The following is a 21037-nucleotide window of genomic DNA, read 5'->3' as shown; positions in this document are numbered from 1 at the left end:
TTCCGAGATCACCCTAAGGCGCAGGGAAAAGAGAATACGCATGAGAAAAATCCTTCCTTTTTGTTTCTGATTTGCCCAGATCGCACAGAGTTGCAGAGCAAAGAGCATACGCAGAAATGAAAGGTATAGATCCGGTGATGAAAAAGCTAAATAAACCAAAACCGAAATAAACAGAGAGAAAATAACTGTAAACTGCAAATAAACACTATATACCTCCAGATCTTAAAAATGACGCAGCTAGGGCTACCGGAAACCTTTTCACGTGAAACGAAAGGGGTTCCTCACTGGAACAGATGCTCCCAACACAACAGAGCAGTCCTCTCGGCCCGAAAGCAGTCAGAAACAGCAGATCTAGGAAACGACAGTCGAATGCAGTTCTATCGGCTTCAGATTTGGATCACCAACGGACGCGGCCCTCAAAATAGCTCCGATACCATGTAGGAATTTACAGGGTAAGTTCCTCAAATAGAACACCAAAGGACACCACTCACAACCAGATCACAGATCAATACACCAGTATTTTTGACGTGGTTAAAACCCTCAAAAAGGGAAACAGTCCACGGCCTGAGCCAACGCGGCCACTTCAGGCAATTTATTAATAAAAGAATGAAAATTTACATAAGCTTCTCTCATGCACGGACTACCCTACAAACGACCCTCCATGCGCTTTAAATAGAAATCATGGACCAATCGGGTGTCAAGCCACAGATCAAGTGTCGGTAATACCGAGGAGAGAATGAACCGTCGGATCACTACATATCGTGACCGTCGGATTGTAAGTTACAAAGTATACAACGGTAAAGAAACACACTTTACCTAACTCTATACTAGACCAAGTTGTACTTAACTATTTCCTATGTGTCGGAATATCCTAACATGAAGCCTAAAGGGAAGAGCCTTAAACTGTTGTTGTTTGAAGCCATCATGGAGTGCTAGCAGAAGTGTGTGGGAACCTAGTCTTGTTAGAGGAAGACTACGACGGCAAGACGAATGGTTGTAATCTCTCTTTGATATTAATATATGCAACTATCGATTGATTTCCTATGTGTTTTGTAATATTACATATTTGTGTCTCAATGCTTCTTGACTCATTAAGTAGGTTGAATTGCAATTTGTCTATTATTAAGCTTATGTGTTTTTGTTTTTTACTTGTTTTAGGAGTTTGAAGAAGGAAGCGAGCAAGCGAGGACATCATCAAGCAGGATAAGCGACCAAGAGATGCCCTCTTGATTGATTCTAACCTAAGGAAATCTTCCATAGAATGTATCTATTGTGGCTAGACCCATTATTGGGCTAGAGGAATTCGTTCGTGTCCGCACTTATAATTTTAATTCACCACAAATTGGCGACTCCGCTGGGGAGCATCCCATCTTTTGTTTGTTTTGAATTTCATGATTTCATGAGAACTTTGCTAGTTTCACATTTTCCCTTTGGTTCTGTTTCTTTCCTCCTACTTACTAGCATAAGTCTAAAATTCATAGTAGCAGATCTAGTCCCTGTTTTGATTTTTTTTTTTCCTTAGTTGCCTCGGCCAACGCATTTAATCCACTAATAGTCACGCTGACCAGTGCGAATTGCGGGGGAACAGTCGTGCCGACTAGCCTCTGGTGCTTGTTGTCAGTTAGGAAGTCATTCTAATTCCTATAACTGAATATTTAGGGCTTGACCCCAATCTTGGCCACTGTGTTCTACTCTTGTGTTTTTGACCCCATGAGCCCTTTTGACTATTTTATCCCTTATTAGGAAGCTACTTTTCATTTGGTTTTTGCTTGCTTGTTGGCTTGTCATCTTACTATTTGATTGATTGAGTCATTGAGTGGCCAGCAACACTAAGGCATCTAGTTAGTCGCCCATTTAGCAGCTTGTGGACTCATTAAGTCTAGTTGTGGGTGTGTTTTCTCCTTGCATTTGCTTTTTGGTCCTTTTACGACTTTGACCTCTTTTTGCAAAAGTTTGAAAAAGGTTTCATTTACTAGCTTGAAAGTATTTTTCCGGCATAGATTACATTATTGGTCTTGTGTTTGGTGAAGTCGATGTTTCATTGATCTAAATGAACTTCTCTTTTCATGTTTTCATCTGCTTGAAGGGCTCATAGTCTCAAAAAAAATTTCGTTGAAAGACTGTATGCGAAAAGTTTGTTTCGTTGTTTCATGAGAAAGTATGAAATTCTAGCTTGTTGCATCATTATGATTTGCATCTCTTAAAAACTAGAATTGCATCAGCATTTGAAAAAGGAAGAGAATTTTTTTCATTTTGAAAGGACTAATAGATAAGTGCTTGTCAGGAAATTAGGAATTGGAATGCATTTTTCATTAGTTTTTTCTTTATTTGAAAAAGTGAAGTAGTGAAAGATCATTTTGTTTTTAGTTGCTTGATTGTTTGCATTTGATTGAGTAGTTTCTACCCTCTCTAGTGTAGGCATTTCATCGAATTGAAAGGGTCTTGTCCCATTTAGTTGCATTTTAGGTTTTTCGAGTAGCATCGCTAAGACCTAAAAACTGAAACTTAACTCAAGATCAACTCTAAAATGAATTCAATTAACCTAAGGCACATTTGACATTAATGATCATATCTAGAAGGTCTAGGCTAGAGATATGTTCTAGCATCTTTAAACCTAACGGCTGTCATTAGCTTCAACATTAGATAGTGCTAGCACAGATTTGTGCTCCCCGTATTGTCGAGTATATAACGGGAGACCCCACTAGGCTGCAATCCTTTTAACCTTAGGAAGTCGAGTCAGCCGCCTTGCGAGCGTGATACACCGAACACATCATTCAGGAAGATTGCCTGCTCGTACTTCTTGGTTTGCCAGGAGGTATTCTACAGTTTACAGTTGCCTAGTAATCCTGTTTACCTAGATCATCCAGAGTAGTCATTTGATATTTTTGACTCATTAAACTTAAAAGATCATTTGAGCACTTGTCCTTTCGAGCTCGTTTCCATTCGAAAGTGATAGAGTCATCTTTGTTTCTTTCTTGACTCTTAAAAAATGAAAGAACATCAGTCTTTTATGTGTCATAATAATTGATTGCCCACGATCCAAAACATCCTGTTAGTCTTTTCGACCAAATCATGAGTTCCCTTAAAAGGACATTTTTAAAGCCTTGAAGTTATTTGTTTTGTTGACTAAGACAAGGTCATTGTGGCTGAACCAACTGGTTCACCCAATTCCTATTCCTCTCCTCCATCTGAAGTATTGTCTGAGTCATCGTTTCCTCAATTATCAAAGTCACTTGAGGACCAAAATGTTGAACTCACAATTGTTTTGAGTGTTAAACCATTGTCATCTCGTCCTCTGCCTACTTTCTATTCAAGGTCATCTGTTGATCTTGGCCCGAAATATCCGAATAATCCCACTCGAACTCCAGAGAACTCGCTAGCCACTGACTATCAGCTTGGACTGGTTATCTATCCTCCGAACCCTCAGTTTGACACTGTTGAGATATCACCACAGTGTCCTTATAGTATGTATGACCAACCAAGTGTTCCTTTGGAACTATCCCCCAGTACAAGTTTAGCCATTCGTTGTCATTTGTTTTCAAACATGGAACCTGAAGACAATGCTCTAGTCACTTCTCCAGATGAGTCCGAAGTTTCTAATCCACACACTATTGAGGGGGAATAATTGCAATTGCAATTTCCTCCCAAGGGTTTCCCTTATTTAGAAGGTGTTCCTGCCAGCTTGCGACCCCTCTATGTGTCTTTGGGCCACTTGGTTTCATGCACACCTAGTGCCTCATCACTCTACCATAATCTTATTTGGGCATCAGGTGTCAGGCGTCAGGCCTACGTCAGGTCAGTTCGTCATGAAAATGACTTCCCAACCAGCTGTTACTTCAGTCCTGGTGCAACCTACCATTCCAAGTACTCTTGTATCATTAATCCTAGTTACACATCAGTCACAACCGGTGGTTCCAAAGATTGTTTCTGTCAATTCTTATATCCCATTAGTTAGTGGCCAGATTGTGCCACCGCCTGGAGGGTAGAACTTGAATGTCTCTATGGTGTTGGGTGCCACTAATGTGAATGGCTCATAAGCTCACATGCTTGGTATAAACCAACCCTCTTCTGGTATTATTTATAACCCTGTTGACCCTATTGGATCAAGAAATGTCCAGTACCAATAGGTTCAGAGTCCCATTGGTCGGTCTGGATTGGGAAATGTTTAGTATCAGCAACCCTATGGGGCTCAGGTCCAATACCAAAATCATTACGTTCCATATGGTTCGACCTCCCATGCCTTTTAACAATCAATTACCTTTCTTGGCTACACTTGAGTTTCTGGATGTATCGAGCCTTACGAATGATTTGATCCTTCATTCGCCGTACTAGCCTCCAGTGACGTCCATGATACCAAGTGATTGCCAAAAGTTCAATGGAAAATCTAAAGAAGATCCTCAGGCCCATGTGATGACATATCACATCTAGTTCTTGTCGAACTCATTCGTGGATGATTCCATTCATCTTCATCTTTTCCAATGGATCCTCACGGGTGCCGTAGTGAAATGGTACATCGAGCTACCTCAAAGTACTTTCCATGACTTCAATTCATTATCCATGGCTTTCCTCACACGTTTTCAGTTGCTAGTTCATTATGAAACTGGCACCTATTTTCTCACATCGCTTAAACAAGACACCATGTCGCACATATTTGATCATATCCATGAATGGAGACGTAGACGTCACCTGATCAAGTTCGAGATAGTTGAGTAGTTGCTCACTGAATGGTTTACTAAATCATTCATACCCCCAATTGCTCACGATATAGCTATGGGAGGTGTGCCACTGAAGAGCAAGCCATTCTCCATGCCCAGTACTTGGACCTGGTTTACTCTCAGTCTGGCACTTTATACGAGTTGTTACCCAATGCTCCACGACCATCATTTGATCTTGCAGCATCAAAGTCACCATTTGTTACTCCTGTTGATGTAGTTATTGGTTCAATATCTGAGACCCCTTCTAAAACTTCTTCCAAACAGAAGTCGGTCTCAAATGCTACTCCTAATAGTTCTTCTCAAAATCCTCTAGGCCCTAGTAAAACCTCAAAGGTCCATGCTTTCCAGTCTACTGCAGTGGAAAAAACCTCGAAAGGGAAAAACAAAGGCAAAGGCAAAGCTAAAGTCGATGCCCCGAAATAGGGTCCTCCCAAATCGTCTTCTGGTGAATCTTCGCAACGGAAACCTAAGTATCTCTGCCTCATTTACGAGGAAGATCACTACAATAAGGATTGTCCCCAGCAATCCAAAGTTAGTTGCCTGCTCAAAGGGACCCATTCTATCCTTAAAGAGCCATTTCCGTCTCAGCAGACTCAAATGGTAGACCAACCCCGATTTTCTTCCTTTGGATCTCAAGTGTTCATGATGAGCATGCCCATTAATGTGGCTACCTGATTGAAAGATTATCAAACTCCAGCTTCAGCAACTAGGAAAGAAAAAGAAGATGCACCTTCTTCTTCTACCCCAAGTTCTGGCCCTCTTCAAATTGAGCACCCTAACCCTTATTTCGTTACGTGGCCACCCTCATGAGGTGTGCTGTGGAAATCCTCGTATAATCCCAAGGCCCGAGCTGCTCAACACTACAATACTGTTGAATATTTGGTTCAGGCTTCGTCAGCCATGTCGGCTCTCGAGGGACTCCAAAGATGTCCATTGCAACGGAAATATTTGTTGTCAGCTATCAGGGGAATCGATCCCACTGATTCTATTTTGATCTATTTCGATTTAGAGAACCATGTTACACGGATCCCTCATCAGATTACCTTTCTTATTCAGGTAATAATTAACGAGAAGACCATCCACCGCATTGTCATCAATGAAGGTGCTTCCACCTACATCATGTCAACTACATGTTGGAAGGCTATTGGTTCCCCTACACTGAACCAGTTCCTGAATGCTTTGGAAGCTTTCGATGGGTGTGATTCACAACCCTTCGGTGTCTTACCTAACCTTTCCATCAACCTGGAAGGCAAGACAGTGCAAGTCAAAGTAGAGATTGTTGGTGCCAATCCCAGTTATAATCTCCTACTCGACCAAAGTTGGACTCATGCCATGCATGTCGTGGCCTCCTCTTTGTTTCGCATGATCCATTTTCCCCATCAAGGGAAGATTGTCACCGTCAATTAGTTGTCTTTTTTTGCCTCTTCCTCCTCGAATGGCAACTTTTTGTACGTCAAGCACTCTGATGCTCCCTATGAGAGTGTGTGGGCAGGTCTCTTCAAAGATTCTGCCTTAATGGGAATTTTTCCACTCTCACCTCCTCATTTTGCCTCTGTCAACATGGTCTCGATCAAATCTGATCCCTGGGTCATACTTGCACCAGATCTTGTTGATGCTTGGGGTGAGGTCATGCTACTTAGTCCCGCTGAAGTCAATTATGTGAAAATTGTTTTAGCTTCTAACTCTACATCGTCTGATTCTGATATGTCGAAGACCTCTCTCGATATGTATTCTCAATCCCCCTGGCTTAGCACTTTGGAATCATTTGATCCCTTAGCCGAAACCTTCCTCGTTGATGAAGGTATCATGGAAATCATGTCTCTTGAGGAACGCTTGGATCGATACTCATCATTGATCCTTGTTCTTGCCTCGCCCGATGGTCATGTCTACTGCTTTCCAAGAGTCCTCTTCTCAATTTCTGCCACCAAATGTTACTCATGAAGTATGGTCAGAAGGAAATTTGGGTAATATTACCCAAATGATGCCGATCGACATTTCTATCAAACCCAATGTCGTTGAACACATTCATATTGGGCTATCTTATTCTCCAGATGAGATCAAGACATATACTCATCTATTTCAAGAATTCCATGATGTGTTTGCATGGTCCTATGAAGAAATGCCTGGCATCGACCCTAGCATTGTGGTGCATGAAATACTAATGTATTCGCACGTGAAACTCGTTAGCCAACAGCTTTTCCTGGTGCACCCTAGGAAGGCCACTACTATTAAGGGTGAAGTCAAAAAGCTTCTCGAAGTTGGGTTCATTTATCCCATCCCCATTATATACTAGGTGTCCAATATTGTACCGGTGACTAAAAAACAAGGCAAGATTTGCATTTTTGTGGATTATCGAGATCTTAATCGTGCCTGTCCTAAGGAAAACTATCCTACTCCCTTCATTGATCAAATCATTGATGAATATTCCAGGAGCGAGATCTTTTCCTTTATGGACAGTTTTTCTAGTTATAACCAGGTTAATATCGCATCGGCCAATCAAGAAAAGACAAACTTTATCTGCCCATGGGGTATGTTCGCGTACAATAAGCTCCCTTTTGGCCTCAAAAATGTTAGAGCCACATTTCAAGGGGAAATGTCCTGTGCATTTCATGATATTCGCAGCATTGTCCAGCCTTGCTTGGATGACCTTCCTGCCCATTCTCGTAAGCGCCAAGATCATGGACCATCTTTGACAGATTTTTCTATGTTGCAGACACTATAACATTCAGTTAAGTCCACACAAATGTGTTTTCTGCGTGGAATCAGGATGACTCCTTAGCTTCATCGTTTACAAGGACGGGATTCCCCTGGATCCCCTAAAAGTCAAGGAAATTGTAAATTTACCCCCTCCAACTTCACTGCACCAACTCCAGAGCCTGCAAGGAAAGGTCAACTTTCTCCATTGTTTTATACTGAACTACACCAGGCTAGCCACAGGATTTACCTGGTTGCTCAAACAAGGAACACCCTTTGCGTGGGATGAGGTGGCCATAAAATATTTTGATGATCTTAAGGCCATCCTCATAAATGATCCTCTGTTTCATCCACCAGACTATTATCGACATTACTTCCTTTACCTAGCTTCAACCCCTAGCACCATTGCTATGGTGTTGGTCCAAGACGACGACAAAGGCAGAAAACGTGTGATCTACTACCTTATTCATAATTTCCTCGACACTGAAACGCGTTATGCACATGTCAAGTTGGCTTTGGCTACCATTCAGGTTGTTCATCATTTTTGGCACTATATCCTTTTACATATGACTATAGTGATTTCTAAATGCAACCCTATGACCTATATCCTGACTCATCAGTTGTTGGGCGCAAGTATTCTAAATGGATCATTATCCTGCAAGAATTCGATTTGGTCTTCACTATGGCCAAATCTAAGAAGTCACTTGTTTTCATTGAATTGATTTGTTCCCTTACCTCCAAAGCTCTCCTTGCTGGTGTAGATGAAAAGCTTCCAGATGAGACTCTTTTCCTGATTAGCACCCTTGATCCATGGTACAATGATATCATCATGTATCTCCAAACCTCCACATTCTGGTCCGTGTTGACCAAGGATGATCATCGAAGGATTCAACATCATTCACTACCCTACCGTATTATTGGCGATACTTTATATCGTGTCGGTGTCGATTTTGTTCTTCTTCAATGCCTCACGATCGAGGAAGCTGAAAGAACTCTCAATGATTTCCACTCTGAGGCATGTGGTGGTCATATGTCAGGTTACGCTACAGCTAAGAAAATCCTTCGTGTTGGTTATTTCTAGCTATCTATCTTCGAAGATTGCATTGTTATTGTCCGCAACTGTCACAAATGCCAAATTTACCAATGCAAGATGCGCACCCCACCGGCTCACCTACACCCTGTCATTACCGTTGGTCCCTTTGCCAAATGGGGCATTGATTATATGACATGTAACCCTCGTTCACCTAGGGGACATGGCTATATTATCGTCGCTATGGATTATTTCACCCAATGGGCCGAAGCGATGCCTACATATTCTGCAGATGGTAAGATGACGTCTCAATTCCTTTTTAACCATGTTATTTCCAGGTTCAGCAGACCCCAAGCCATTGTCACATACCATGGCTCCTGTTAGCACTTGAGATTTCACCCTAGGCTGAGGAAGGTAAACCTTCAAGGCAACATCAAACCATTTCACCTCGTAGCTAGCCCTACGGGGTATGAGAAGGCTCTCTCCGGTCAAACTCGGTAGATCTTTCAATAGGATGAGATGACCCAATTAGGAACACTGATATTAGGCTAGTAAACTGATAAGGAGGGTTGATTTAAAGTTTTTGGGGTTTTTGGTGGCAATTGGAGGGAGTGCAATTCAGGGTGTGGGGATTGAGCTCAGTTTTTGCAGGTGGGTCTTTGGGGCAAGGAAGGAGTTTGTGTTGATGCCTTAAGCTGAGATGGATGATCAAGGAAGAAAGAGAGGGAGCTAAAGAGGGCAAACAATGACTTTGAATCCTCTTTAGACAGTGGAAAACATAAATATTAAACAAAATTGAAAGCTGAGCATGGCATGCATGAATTCAAACTTTATCACTTCTTTTGTTTAATTAGCAGCAATAGAATAAGAGATGGAACACATAAACACACTTACAATGACAAGTAGGAAACACACCATCAACACAATAATCCACAAGAATCCACAATGATGTCTGCAAAACCCTGGCCTTCCTTTTCCTCAAATTGCAGAGATACAAGTAAAATATACAATAGAGCTTCTCCCTCAAGCGTCCAACAATGAAAATGAGCAAGAGAAGGCATAATATAGATGATCTAACTCCTTTCCCCACCTCTAGGGGTCGAGCTCAGCTTCCTAGGAGCTGTTTCAACTAATTCTAAACTGAGCACTAGATAATAGGCAGTCAAAACAACTTGCCTCTAAAACTTAGGTAATCTATCCATGCATTAAATATTCACTATTTACATCAAAGAAACTTCTAGAAGTGTCAAAGGAGAGTAAATGTGTCCAAGTGCTATGAAAATTACACAAAAATCCATCATTTACATGCCTCAAAAGTCAACCAAAGTAAAAACAGTGTTTTGCTGGCCGAACTGGTCAAAACAGTGAAATTTCCCTGAGTGGTCGCGTCCCTCACTTTGACTGGTCGCGTGCATTGATAGCTCTGTTTGAGGGCCTTGCCCGTGTTCAAATCAGGTGCACGATAGCTCATTGGAAAGGTCTGTGAGTCTACTTTCCAACCCCACTGGAATTTCTGAATTTGGAGTTGATTTGACCCCTCAAAAGTCATTTCTCCCAAGGCAGCATTCTGCAACTCAAAAAAGGGGCAGAAAGTCAAAATTTGCATGTATTTTGAGCTTTTGGAAGCCCAAATCTTCATAAAATCTGAAACCCATCCATAGGCAAGTGTATTTTTGCATGAAAATTCCAAAAATGTAGAGTTTTCCCCGTTCTGAGCTTTCCCCATGACTGGTCGCGCGCGGGGTGAGACCACTCAAATGGCCAAAACCTGTAAAATTCTCAAAAATGCCAAAAATGTCTCAAAACTCTCAAAATTTATTGGGTTTGCTGCTAGGAGGAGGCTAATGAGTATCATGGTGAGTGAGAGAGGCCTCAGCCAAGATACGGAGCGGGTTGGTCTTCTTCTTCCTCCTGCGGGCCTCGGACAACTTCCTTTGGAGTATCTTCATCTTTGCTTTGCAAACATGCATTCTCGCCCAATAATGATTTTTCATGTTCCGTAGCAGCCTATTGTCTTGGTTGGCTTTCTCCAATAGTCTCTCCAAGTGTGCATTCACACGGATAAGCATGGATTCCCTCTCCTTGGGCAGCAAGTCACCGGGCCTCCTACGGTTGATGACTCGGTCACTTCGAATCCTCCACAGCTCATCCAACTCTTTCTCATCCTCAAGTTGCTTGTTGCGCTGCTCAAGATAGTTTATTGTCCATTGGGCCATGTCGAGCTTTTGCTGTAACAAGCGGTTTTCCGCCTCTCTCTGTCGGATGATCTCATGCAAATCTGAAGTGGGGGAGCGAGCATCAAGGTCAATGAAATCATGATGTGTATCACCAACTCTCTCGTCCTCAACCATGGGCTGCTTGCCCTCCCGTACTGCCTCTGCTGATGAAGAATGCGAGGCCCCTTCCACCTGATGTGGAGATAACACTCGCTGACCTGTAGATGATGATGGCGAGACCCCTTCCACCTGCTATGGAGAAAGTACTCGTCGAGCTGCTGCAAACAAGGTCCTGTGACCTCTCTGGTAGGTGACCTGAGGTGAGGAAGCAACCTGTCTCGGAACAATGATCTCGGGCTGGTGAGATGGACCTCCCTCCTCATAAATGACCTCTGGCTCTGGGTGTGGCTGTGGTGGCACTGTAAAGAACTCATGAGAAATGAAGTCTGACCATGGAATGCCCTGCTGACTCAACTGATGGGAAACAATGAGCTGGATGAGACCATGATGGCACAAACTCCTATGCTGCTGAGCTGGGCACTGCCTCTGAAACACGGAAACCATCCTCTGAATGTCCTGGAAGAAGAAAACCGGGATGTTCATCATCCTCACTCGGGTAAAGTGCATCAACAGGCGAATGTGACAAGAGAAGACCTGTGAAAATCTTCCCTCGCATGTGAAGTAATGCATGATAAGCTGCATGATCGGAGCATACTCCCCCCGGAGGAATCTGAAGGGAAAGACCCCTGACAAGTGACTCATGAATGCTGGCCTGACATATGGCTCAAAACAAACATAATCCAGCATTTTGCGCTTGGGCCACACCTCACCCACATTTGGTATCCCGGTAGCCTCTGAAATCACCTTCGGAGATAGTACAAAATTCACCCCTGCAAGAGTGACCTGCCCATCATGAAGGTGCAAAACAAATAAGCGGGCCAACTCCCTATGGTGCTGAATCTGGGCAAGCCTCTCACAAAACTGAAAACATGACATATAACGGAAACAATTCACTGCCATAGGACAGGCCTGCAATTCTGCCAAAGAGGTGGGTTCCTCTCTCCTATGATGACCACCTTTGCCACCCTTACGAGGCCTCTGCTGTACCTCGATCTCTGTGGAAGAATACCGGTCATCACCTTGCTCATAGGTTTCAGTGGTTGACATGGTGCTTTTGAGCAAAGTGAAGCAAATAGATAGAGTAAACTGCTGCCCTTGCCTGCAAAAATGCTGAGAAGTATGCTGATTTCAAGGGGAAAAATCATAAGGGAAATGTTAGGGGAGGGATTTTTAATAAGGAATGGGAAAATATGTAAAAACAGGGATTTTTAAGGGATAATTCACAAAATGTCAAACATATCATCTCATCTTCCATCATTAGGAAATCATTTGCAAAGAAATACTTTATTGGGGAAAATACGTATGATAGTCATCAAGGGAAAGGACATGCATTTGCAACAGGAGTATAGGACAGCATAGATAGCTTGCTCCTTTGAGTTTTTTGTTTTTTCAATGTACATCATAAGGTAAACAGTGTTTTTCAAAGGATTTTATGTACATTTAGTCATAGGGGAACAAGGCTTCTTTTACATCTTGTCATAAGGGAAAAAGGGATCTTAATTGAACAGGATTTTAGGGAAGGGGTAGAGAGGAAAACAGGGCTTAGTTTTGGGGAGACACAACAATATTCTTTTGCAAACAATATTTACAGCAATATGTCCATTTTATACATATACACAGCTGCATTTTTCTTGTTTTTGCTATGGATATGCAACAACAGTGTGTCTTCTATTTTCCAATGACTATGCACAGCAACATCTTTTTTTTATTTGGTCATTTTGCCATATTATTGCTCTTTTCTCTTTTTACATAACACTTTTTATCCTTGCTGTTGTTCATTTATTTTCCTTGCCGTGTGGAGGGTATTAGGGTTTTGGGTAGAATACATGAAAGGGCATTAGGGTTTTGTAAAGGGATTTGGGGGAGGGATAGGGTTTTAGGAATTTTGGGATGAGAGATTTAGTATTTATTGCAAATGAGATAAGATATAAAGATATTATGACATTTGTGAATTTAATAGGAAACAAGGAGGGAATAAATAGGGATTTAAAGCCTTGAAAAAACATCGACCCTAGCATAATGCCTACATGAACAAGCAATCACCCAAATCCATTTCTCCTTACATTTCTTGGTGATAAACATATATATGCAAGCCCATCATTTCATGTTTCAAGCATTCAAACGCACTAGAAGACCCTACCTCGATCAGTTGAGCAAGCAAGAGGGCGATTTAGTCGATTTGGAGTGGTTCTGTAGAAGACAGCTTGAGTGGTCGCGCCCCTGCTCTGAGTGGTCGCGCCCTGCCTGAGTGGTCGCGCCCTTTAGAAAAATACACTGCAGAGGGGTCGCTGAGTGGTCGCGCCCTACCCAACTGGTCGCGCACTGAGCCTGAGTGGTCGCGCCCCTGAGAATGACTCCAACTTTCTGCAAATCGCCTCTTTTGACCTCTCACTCGTTTTTGCAAGCTCTCAAATGCATAATGAGGCTATTTAGAGGGAAATTTACTCTTTATAGGCCCAATTTGAAAAAAATAACTTACCAAACCCACTTTCTAATGTTTTTTTTTTGACATTCACTTTTAACACTGTTTTGAGTTCACTTTGTCCTGAATTTGATATTTTGAGTGCTTTAACTCCGTTCTTTTTGCAGGTTGACCATCTGATGGACTCTGGCGAGGAGACCAGGGTTATTGCCGGCATTTTGAAGAATTTTGAAAATTTTCCTTATTTTTTGCAAATTTCACATGACCTTGGGTTTAAAAACAGTGTTTTTAAATCCAAGGTATAAATGAGCTGTACCTGATGAAAAATATCAATGGAACATATTTACATACCTCCTTCCGGCTTGCTGGGGACTATTAGACCTCTGACTCATGACCTTGCAGTGATTTTTGACCAAAACCCTAGACCTAAGACTTGGGACTTCAAGACAAAAATAAAACAAGTGTAACACAAGCTCATTAAATGATATGTCCTAATCCAGCAAAGCCAAGAAGGGAACAAGGACCAGCTCCTCCATCAGTTTTATGGCATGCCTAACGGGATGCAAAACTGATACTGATGAGACACCTACCTATGCACATGCAAAGAGCTTTTGATCACCGATGGAGGGCTCAATACCGACACTAACATTGGCTCCAATGGGGATGGCAGCTCCTTGGAGGTGCCAAGAACCTTAGACCTCTGGGAGAGCAGACCAGTGCCTTATTTACTAGGCAATGGAGTCAACTTGTACACACGTGACCAAACTTGAAATGACTATATTGGACTTGACTATGAGCTGAAATTTCAAAGGACTTTGACACAAACAAACTAACTTTTGCAGAAGATAAACAATCTGAAAACTTCACACCAACTAATCACCATCCTTAGAATTATAACCTTCACCGCGGGCCCTAAACTAAGGATGAGAGATCAGTTTCACACTTGCTGCAGAAAGAAAATAACATGGTATTTACAATGAGGATGATTGGAGCAGAAATTTCTCAAGTATGATACCTTTTCAGAAGCCGGCCATTCACCGACCCACCGGGACATTCATCACCATTCATCTCTTTGAGAAGGAAATCATTGGGACCACGATATGCAGCAATTTTATAAGGACCTTTCCACAAATTATCGAATTTACCGTGCTTCCCTTTGTCCTCATTGCGGGCATCCCATCTCAAAACGACATCTTCCAGCTGAAAATTTTCCGACTTTGCCTTCTTGTCATAGATTTTCTTGATGCGCTCTTGCAGCCTCAAAGAATTTTGGAGAGCCTCTTCCCTTGTTTGCTGCAAGTGAATCATTTGATTGATTCGTCTTTGTATTGGATCCGGATCTTCACCCACCTCTTGAAGCAATCTCGCAACCGGTACACTAAGTGATGTTGGAAAAACGGCATCAATTCCATAAACGATTTCAAATGGCGACATGCCAATTGACTTCTTTTGACTTACCCGATCAGCCCACAGTGCATTTATCAATTTCTTATGCCAACTTTTCTTGTTAATTTCCAGCATCTTCTTGATAATGTTCACTAGTGACTTATTTGACGATTCGGCCAGCCCATTACCTTGCGGGTGATAAGCCGTGGAGTGCCCCAAGCTGATGTTATACTTATAGCAAAAATCAACCATCTTCTTGGACTTAAATGCCGCTGCATTATCTGTGATCAATTTGAATGGACAGCCAAAACGTGACAAGATATTATTCTCAAGAAAAGAAATGATTACCGAATCCGTGGCCTGCCGAGTGGGAATTGCCTCTATCCACTTTGTGAAGTAATCGGTGGCAGTTAAGATCCATCGATGCTGCCCGGATGATGCTGGGTGGATTTCGCCAATAAAGTCTAAGCCCCACTGCTGAAATGGTGCGCTGATTTCCACCGGCTTGAGAGGCAATGGCTGCAACCTTTGCTTCCCTTGGAATATTTGGCATTCATGGCAGCTTTTCATCGCTTTGTACACATCAGAAAATAGAGAAGGCGAATAGAAACCAGCCCGCAAGATATTATTGGCTGTAGTTTTCCAAAACAAATGACCTCCACAGTCGCCTTTATGGAAATCCTCTACTGTTACCTTTGTTTCGTCTTCAACCAAACAATTCAGCAAGATGCCACCGGGATCTTTCCAATAAAGTGCAGATTTCATAATACAAAACTTGGCAGCCTTTAGCTTCAATGTTCTTGCTTTGTTTCTTGACATTCCAGGAGGTGCGGATACATTTTTCAGCACATAAACTATATCAGCATACCAAGGAGAAGTAATAAAAATATCCGATACCTGAACCGCTGAATTTTCTTCATCACCATCGGATAAGGCAGCAATCAAGTTGATGTCAAGGGCGTGAAGGTTTGTTTCAGCCATCAACTTTGCGAGACCTTGGCCTTTAATCAGCTTGGTAGGCTTGATTTCAACATCATATTCCAAAAGAGCGGCAATCCACTTACCCCTCCTTCCTTCCGGCTCCGTTTGTACCAAAACATCTTTTACGGCTGCACTAGGAACATATGCCAATACATGAGAGTTGAGTATGTATACCCAGAAATCTTTCAGAGCCTTAATCAGTGCCAACGCTTGCTTCTCAATGATATTATAATTCAGCGCCCCGTCTCTTATTATTCGGCTGAAAAATGCAATTGGCCTCTCAACTCCTTCTCTCTTTTGCATCAATACGGCTGCCAATGTATGCTCAGAAGCGAAAGAAAACAAAATAAAATCCTGAGTATAATCGGGGCTGATCAAGGTTGGGGCTGAAGACAAGATTACCTTGATTAAATTGAAAGATTTGACCGCCTCCTCGGTCCATTTGATCTCGCTGTCCTTCCGAAGCATATTAGTTATCTCTCTAAGATGCTCTGCAAGGTTAGGAATGAAGCGGCGCAGAAAATTTAATTTGCCATTAAACGATTGTATTTCCTTCTTGTTTCGGGGCTGCTCTAGCTGCTGAATTGCTTCCACCCGTGCAGGATCGATTCGAATACCATCTGTGGAAATGATATGTCCCAGCAACTTGCCTTCACTCATGGCAAAAAGACTCTTTTTCGGATTTAAGGAAATGCCATATTTTCTGCATTTTTGGAACACTTTAGTCAAATGAAACAAATGCTCTTCATCTGATTTGGAAAACACGGTTAGATCATCAAGATAAACAACTAAGAATACATCCTTTTCATTGGCAAAGGCCATGTCCATTGCCCGCTGAAATGTAGCACCGGCATTCTTCAATCCAAACGGCATTTTGGCATAGTGAAATGTTCCCCAAGGTGTAGTGAAGGTTGTCTTATCACGATCATCTTCGTGCACTAAAATCTGATTGTAGCCAGAGTATCCATCTAGCAATGACATCCTCGAAGCGCCCACTACCCGCTGCAATATGTGGTCCATTTTGGGCAGCGGATAGTTGTCCTTGAGAGATACTTTGTTCAAATTTCTGAAGTCTATGCACAAGCGTATTTCACCGGTCTTCTTTCTCACAGGCACTAGATTGGAGATCCAATCAGAAAAGCGAATAGGGACTATAATTCCAGACTTGTAGAGCCTATTGACTTCCTTCTCGATCAATGGCAGCAACTTAGGATTAATTCTCCGCAACTTTTGTCGAAAAGGTTTTTGATTGGGCTTTATGGGAATTGTGTGTTGAATAATGCTTGTATCATAGGTCTTTAAATCTGAATAATCCCAAGAAAACACATTAGAAAACGATGACAATAATCTAATGTATTGATTCTTTACCTTGGGCGGCAATGCTTTTGATAACTTCACCATCTTTGGATTGTCGGCTGTCCCAAGATTCACATCTTCCACACCTGCGTCTGTTGGCATCAAAGTTGGCTTGCGGGCCACATCATCTTGATCAAAAAGTTCCTCTAAAGGAATTAACCCCTTAGGAATATAATTGTCTTTCAGCTGCAAAACATCCATTTGATTCACTCCTTCAGGCTCCAGATCTATTGAGATTTCTTCAAATTTACCTTCTCCATGTAAAAAGTCTTTGATTTCTTCGTCATCTTGGAAGACTTGCCAACACCTTTGATTATCCGGGATTGTAGGACGATGCTTCACATAGATTTCGAACTTGTTGCTTGAATTCATTGGTATTTTCAGATTACTTGCCGCCTTAGCCAATGCATCCGCAACACCATTTTGAATCCGAGGCACACATGTCAAAGTATGTTCAGAAAATCTTTTCAGGATATCTAAAACAGCATTTCTATAAGCTCTCATGCGAGGGTGTTTGGCCTGAAATTCACCTTTCACTTGTTTGATAACTAGTTCGGAGTCGCCATATACTACTTTTTTCTTTGCCTTTAACTTCAGAAGGATTTTCAAACCAGCAATAAGAGCTTCATATTCTGCCTCATTATTCGAGCAATCAAATGCTAATTTATAAGAACATACCCGTACCTTTCTTGGAACTCGATCTTGGGCTGAGAATGGACTTCGAATCCACACACCGATACCAGCGCCATCGCTGCCCACTGCACCATCAAAATCCATAGTCCAAAGACCCTCTTCATCATCTTCAAGGTGCTGAAAATCTGATGTTGTTGAAGTCATGATTTGCTGCCCATTTGTTTCAGCGATTGACCTTATGACAGCATTCCTTTCTTCACTTTCCGTTCTCAATACTTCTCTGAAATTTTCTGCAATGCCTGGGATATCTTCTACCTGAACTAACTGACTATCTATCTCATTGAAATTTTCCGCAAACAAAACAAAAGATTCTAAATCTGTTTGTACATAATTTACAGGATGATTCACGGGCTTTTCCTTACTAGTGATCATGTATTTCATCTTCTGTTCCCGATATAGCTTCCTCATTTGACCGAAAACTGGAATTGAAGCATATGAAAAATCAAGCTGAATCGTACCTTTGAGTTTGGCTCCCCATGACCTTGACAACAACATGCCAAATCGTGGAGGAATGTCCGCCACCACCACATCCATCAAAACATTCTTTGCTGGAATTTGATCTAGACTCACCACCAAGTCTTTGATCAAGCCAATACATCTTACCCGGCTGGAATCAAATGAATACAAATCATGATATTTCCTAGTGATATCAAGCCCCAGCTTCTCCATGATGGTTTTCGGCATCAAATTATGTGAATCTCCCGAGTCAAACATGGCATTATGCAACACAAACTCATGCAGACGCAAACTGATATAAAAGGGAGGAATATCACTCTCAGGAGACTCACCATTCAAAGCTGGCCCAAAGATTAACTCTGGCTGATCATCTTGTACATTTACCATGTCTAGCAATGGGTCAAAATTCAGCAACTTGGAGATTTGGCTTCGATAAGTGGTGTTCCTCATGACCTCTGTCAAAGGAATGGATATCTTCAACTTTGCAATCTCATTTTCCAAACTGAAAACTGGAAGCTTCTCACCTTCTTTTGCCGGATTATCTCTTTTTTCAGTTTTATCCTTTGGTGCATTTGATGGCTGATCCATCTTTGCTGTTGATGATGATGGAGTTGTTGAAGAACCGACTATGTCTTTTCCTTTTGATGAAACAGAGTCATTCTTTGCTGCAATATCTTTCTTTTTCTGCGAAGGATTTATAGGAATAGTCCGACCTCTCAATTGCCTTTGCTGTCCTTGCTGAGCTGATAATGCATTCAAGTACCCTCTTTGATATTCTTCAGTTTCTTCTTCAAGCATTGTATCACTTGACAAAATATAATGCTCATCTTGGGGAAAGACGGAATTACTCACCAACTCATCTTCTTCCGTGATATATGTAGGCATATCATCAGGGGTGAAAAAATGATTTTCCTCACCAACATTGTCACCCTCATCTTCAGAGACTTGACTAACAAAATTTTGCTGAAAAGGTGGCTTCATTTGCTGCTGAACTGCCGTGTCTTGTGCCTTTGTTTCACGCTGCTTGATCCTATATTGTTGCTGCTGACCTCTGAAATTTGGGTTACGAATCTGAGGTTCCGGCTTGTCAATTGTGACCCTTTCAAGTAACCTCTTCACCTGTTCAACTGACTGAAGAACCTGATTTGATGTGGATGCTTCCTCCTTGATTGTAACTCGCTTTTCTACCTTCATCCTTGCTCTCTTGTCATTCAGATTTGCCTCAACATTGACTGCAATTTTCTGCATATCCTCTAAGGTAGGGGGATCTCGGTCCCTTAGTGAATAAGCCATCTCCGGATCAAAACCATCCGGGAATTTGAGAAGTGCTGATTTTCTAGATGGCCTCAAATCATCGGGAATAGCATTATACACCGAATTGAATCTGATTATATAATCTTGAACTGACTCACCCGGATTGTGCTTGAGGTTATTGTATTCGGCATTGATTTGCAGCGGGTCTTTTCTTATTTCCCATCGATCCAAGAATTGATTCTCAAGTGCTTCCAAGGTGGTGATGCTGTTAGCTGCCAACCCTCTGAACCATTTTCTTACTTCTCCGGCAAATGTTTGCACGAACAACCGCATGGTAACATCTTCTTCATCTAACTCATATAGATCAAAGAAAGTGGACATTTTATCGATATGTTGCTGTGTTGTAATACTTTGTGGAGTGCCATCAAACATGGGAATTTTACTTTGGTAATCAGCAGGCATATCATGAAGATTAGCAGGCAATACAAGTGGGGCAAACCGGGCTGCCATTTTTCTTGGTAATGTAGGTCTTGGAGTAGCAGGCAGAGTAGGTGTGGCAGTATGAGGAGTAGGAGGAGGAGAAGCAGTGTGTGAAGCCGAAGGTGAAACAACTGTAGATGGGGGATGAGTAACTATGGGAGTGATAGCAATATAAGGGGGATTTGCCTGTTCATGCGCCGTGATAGAAGATCCAATATGACCAGAGATATTTTCAAGGAAATCAGCAAGAGTTGTAGCTTGTACACGTGTCTGGAGATTCCTCAAAATGAAATTTTCAACTAATTTATTATGCCTCTCAAATTCAATAGCAGCTGCAAAATCAGGATTAGGAACTAGAGTAGCAAGTGCACTTTCAGATTTAGTTTTGAACAAGGACAACTCGAAGCTTTCGTCGAAATCAAGATCTTCAAGATACTCGAAAATAGCTGGGCATGAATGAGATTTCAGTATGCGGCTAGAATTAGAAGCCAGTTTGGAAATCAAGGAACGAAAAACCAATCAGCCTATAAAACTCTCAACTCAATCACCCGAAAGTTCAGAGTTTATAAACACACTGGGTTAAAAGCGCAGATTGCCATGTTACCTTCACTAGCTCACGGAGATTGACTGAAGCAGCGTTTATCTACTAACGCTGATGTAAAACAAGAGCGTTTTCGAAGGCTACCTGGCGTATCTTCAGGCTCCGTCTAAGCTTATGAATTAAACACGCCAATAAGCAAACAATCAATTTGTTCTCCCCAGTATGGTCGCCAGTATGTTAGCACTTGAGATTTCACCCTAGGCTGAGGAAGGTAAACCTTCAAGGCAACATCAAACCATTTCACCTCGTAGCTAGCCCTACGGGGTATGAGAAGGCTCTCTCCGGTCAAACTCGGTAGATCTTTCAATAGGATGAGTTGACCCAATTAGGAACACTTATATTAGGCTAGTAAACTGATAAGGAGGGTTGATTTAAAGTTTTTGGGGTTTTTGGTGGCAATTGGAGGGAGTGCAATTCAGGGTGTGGGGATTGAGCTCAGTTTTTGCAGGTGGGTCTTTGGGGCAAGGAAGGAGTTTGTGCTGATGCCTTAAGCTGAGATGGATGATCAAGGAAGAAAGAGAGGGAGCTAAAGAGGGCAAACAATGACTTTGAATCCTCTTTAGACAGTGGAAAACATAAATATTAAACAAAATTGAAAGCTGAGCATGGCATGCATGAATTCAAACTTTATCA

Source organism: Pinus tabuliformis, chromosome 2_1, assembly GCF_031772625.1.
Source record: "Pinus tabuliformis cultivar Carrire ecotype Pingquan chromosome 2_1, CPIR1, whole genome shotgun sequence".
In the NCBI taxonomy this organism is placed as follows: domain Eukaryota; kingdom Viridiplantae; phylum Streptophyta; class Pinopsida; order Pinales; family Pinaceae; genus Pinus; species Pinus tabuliformis.
Note: the sequence above shows the minus strand (reverse complement) of the source record.